The following is a 3925-nucleotide window of genomic DNA, read 5'->3' as shown; positions in this document are numbered from 1 at the left end:
TCTTAGTTTGAACTTGCAAAAGGCAATTATACTGAAGCTTGAGGGATATATAAGCAACTTCAAATGAAGGGATGGGCAACCATGTTCACAGAGCCTTGAAAGAGCATTCTCCTTAATCTCAGGTTTCCTCTCTCATGCTTCAAACTCAGTCCACCCAGTCCTCACACCGCCACAGTGATTTCATCTGACAGTTTGCCTAACCTAAGTCCTGCGTACCAGATGCATCCACATGTCCACAGCACACGTTGCTCCCAAGTGGGTTCTCATCCCCACATCTAAGATGTGAAAAACTGAGGCTCAGGGTAGTGAAGCAAGCCAGCTTCCCAGTCTAACCCTTTCTTTACTATTCCATCGCTCCAGTTAAAGTCAGAAGATGGACTTGAAGTCTACTGATCTTTGACATCCTGAGCTCTCAGTTAAATTAGAGAGACAGTATGGTATCCCTAATGGCTAAATGACAGGGCAAACTTTTGACCCCTCATCTTTACACATCTTTCACGGACCACCTCAATCAGATGGGAACCAACATTTCTCCGGGACAGAAAGGGAGGAGATGCAGCAGCATCTGTCTCTGAGGAGTAAAGCTGACGCTCCCCTGACAACATAATGTTCTCTTGTTCCTTTCAACTCTCATCCTGAGCTGACAGGTGCTCAGAAACTGTGCCTCCATCTCTCCACACCAATGGAAAGTGCTCCTTGAGAGACAGAGGTCAGCTGTGGTGGGTGTGGCTCCAGGGCCTTTATAGGCAGATCCCATAAGGAACAGATAGTGAGGACTGGGAAGATGACTCAGCTGGTAGACTTGTTCATATGCAGGAGGACCTGAGTTCAGTCTCTCTAGGACGTAAGCGTGTGTGAGCGTGTGTGTGTGTGTGTGTGTGTGTGTGTCTGTGTGTGTGTGTGTGTGTGATCCTAGCACCTCTGATGCAGAGACAAACAGATCCCTGGGGTTTACTGGCCAGCCAAATTAGCACACTCCTGAGTTCCCAGACAGTAAGAGACTCCTCAAAATTCAAGGTGGAGGGAGCCTCAGGTAGGACACTTGACATTGCTCTCTGGTGTACACTGGTATGGGTACACACACACACACACACACACACACACACACACACACCAGGTGTGTAGGACTGCATGACTTTAGACCCTGAGACAAGAATTTCAGTACAGTTTACACAAGTGTCAGTCCAGGCGAAAGAATAGCTATTTCTGATACAGGTGATTGGTCTTCAGCCCCACAGAGATTCTCCAGACTGTGTAGAGCATGCTCACAGTTGCTACACCCAAGGGCAAGAAGCTGGGCATTTACTTCCTACTCCTCTCTAGTGCCTGAGGCTTGTTCCCAGGGACGTCCTCTACCTGGCAACCCTGTTCTCTGGACAAGAATGTCCCAAGGAGAGATGCTTCAGGCCGAAGGCTGGGTGTTTCCGGGGGTGCTTGCAGGGGTGAGCTGTTGATGGTAAGGGATAGTGAGTGTGGAGAGGGTTTAGTTCGGGGCACTTATAGTGTTTGCTACCTGTAGGTTGCTCCATTCCAGCATCATTGGTCCAGAGCCTGGGAAAGCAAGAGAAAAGAAGTGGAAAGGAAGAAGGAAGGAAAGGACAGAAGGAACCCAGCACAAGCAGAGACGTATGGCTCCACAAAAGCGCCTCCATTTGATCTGATCCCGACACATGGTACACACCTGTCGGATGGCAGGAATGATCTGAGCCTGGGAGAAATCAAGGTTGCACCCTTTGATGCCTTGGTAAGACACAGTCCTCCGTGGTTACACAAGAGCCATGCTCTGCCCACCTACTACGAGAGGGTGGCAGGCTAAGATGATCTAGAAAATTCTGGAAATCAGCATGCCTGGAGTCTGTCCTTAATTCCTCTTTCAGGAGATGGGATGTCAGAGTTCAAGGTCCTGATACAGCGGGTGATTAATAGGCCAAGCTGCACCATCCTCGTCACCGCAATGGACCTGGGAGGAGGTCCAATGGGAGCGTGTGAACACTCCAGCTTCATTCTTGTGTCTCACTGTTAATGTCCCAGTTATCACCTAGACAGAAGCCATGTTGGGTTGGCCACTGCTTCCGCTCCCACAGTCCTTTTTGTGGCATGCAGTTGCTCCCCCATCCTCCCTGGAGATACACCTGCTCTGCGTACACTGGCCTTTTCCACTTGGCCTCCCTTATCAGTAAGCCTGGAACTGGGTTTCTCTGGGTTGGCCCTCTGATTAGGGACTGGTGGCCACCAGTAGGTGGCAGAGGGGCAGTGCAGCAAGCCTGGAAAACTGCCAGATAATGTCATTTTTGTTTCACTGGCCCCTTTCCTGTTCGGGATTTAGACTTTTTTTTTTTTTTTTTTTTTTAAGCCTACAGCACCCGTTATTCCCAGGCGGTCTCCCATCCAAGTACTAACCAGGCCCGACCCTGCTTAGCTTCCGAGATCAGACGAGATTGGGAGTGTTCGGGGTGGTATGGCCATAGACGGGCTTTAGACTTAATGCTGGGTGATGCAGTTTTTCTTTGACACTATAGACGAATTTGCTGGAGCATGATAAAGAATAGCTGAGTTCTAAAGGCGACTGCTGGGAGTTTCAGGGGGGAATAGAAAGGATGGCAGGGTCTCCTAGGGGCCTGTGGCCAACTTGAGGCAGTCCCCACTCCTACCACATTGACCAACTTTATTAGTGAGCCAGGCAAAATAACATGAACCATGTATGCTGTCACCTGTTTCTAACGTATAAATTTTATGTTAAGAAACATATATATTACTAAATATATAATTACACACATTACCAAATAATGGATATTTACTATAGAAAAAGACCTATAAAGCAAAGAACTTCTTAAAGAATTGTTTAGATTTATTATATTTTACATGTATGAGTGTTTTGCCTGCATGTGCATATGTGCACTGCATGTGGTCTGGTAGCCAAGGAGGTTAGCAGAAGGAATAGGATCCTCTTGGAACTGGAGTTACATATGGCTGTCAGTCGCTACACAGCCGTGAGTTGCCATATGGCTGCTAGGAATTGAACCCAGGTCCTCTGTAGGAGCAGAAGTTCTTCCCACTGAACCATCATTCTAGTTCCCTCCCATGGGGATTTTTAAAGACCATTCTTTCCCATCTACTCAGAAATCATCCCTCTTTCTAATATGTTGGTACCTACTCTCCACAAGTATATAAAGGTCTATCTAAAATTCTGGATCCTTGCTGTTTTTTTTTCCCCCCTCAAACCTCAATGCTTAAAGCTTCCAGATAAAATAGTTTTTGTCCTAAAAGGACGAGAGACGGCTATGACCTTAGGAGTAGACTATTTATTTTGGGGAAACTCTTTGAATGGGCTCTTTGTTACAAAACGTTAAGCAAATGACTCCCTCTCTGGCACAGCCCCAGAGCGATTGTGCTGGATGCAGTTTTCTCCTTTAGGAAGGGCCAGCTGGTTCGATGAAGGGGAAATGAGCATTTGTACCTTGGCCACAGCCAGGAAAGAAAGAGTCCGACATAATAAGGCCTGGGCAGGTGATCTTGGAGCAGGCTCTAACGTGTACCTCTATCTTCTTCTACCGGGCCCCAGGGCAACTTCTACTAGGCCCCAGGCCTAGATGTCTCAGAGTAGTCTTAAAAAACGAAAGACAGCTAGAGTAGACAATGCTCAAAATTCAGACATAACTGAGGGAGGCTGGGTTCCTGTGTCTGGGAGCCTGGTGTCAGTTAGAATATGTCTTCCAGGGATGGAGGAGCCAGGTAGGCTGGTATCGAAGTCAAAAGGAGAGAGTTCCAGCTACTGTACTGACATCTGCTCCCTTTCTCAACAACAGTCCATGTGCATATTTTCCATGTGCAGTGGACATTATCCTTTAATGCACGAATCATATACCCTTATTTATATGGGTTTAAACATAACTTATTTAAACAGTCAGCCATCAACTGATAACCC

The 3925-nt window shown here is 47.2% G+C and overlaps 1 long non-coding RNA gene and 1 other non-coding gene across 3 annotated transcripts in view; one reads left to right on the top strand and one right to left on the bottom strand.

Moving 5' to 3' along the window:
• LOC116095567 overlaps positions 1-3925 on the top strand; it is a 10106-nt gene that overhangs the window by 2243 nt on the left and 3938 nt on the right. For both annotated transcript variants that reach the window (XR_004120638.1, XR_004120639.1), the window contains exon 4: positions 1520-1744. This is a non-coding gene — a long non-coding RNA (uncharacterized LOC116095567). The remainder of the gene's footprint in view (positions 1-1519; positions 1745-3925) is intronic.
• On the bottom strand, positions 2352-2470 carry LOC116097202. Its single transcript, XR_004121264.1, has one exon. It is a non-coding gene; the product is annotated as a 5S ribosomal RNA (ribosomal RNA).

The sequence above is a fragment of the Mastomys coucha genome, unplaced genomic scaffold, assembly GCF_008632895.1.
Source record: "Mastomys coucha isolate ucsf_1 unplaced genomic scaffold, UCSF_Mcou_1 pScaffold18, whole genome shotgun sequence".
Taxonomy (NCBI): Eukaryota; Metazoa; Chordata; class Mammalia; order Rodentia; family Muridae; genus Mastomys; species Mastomys coucha.
Note: the sequence above shows the minus strand (reverse complement) of the source record. Positions and strands in the feature narration are given on the sequence as shown.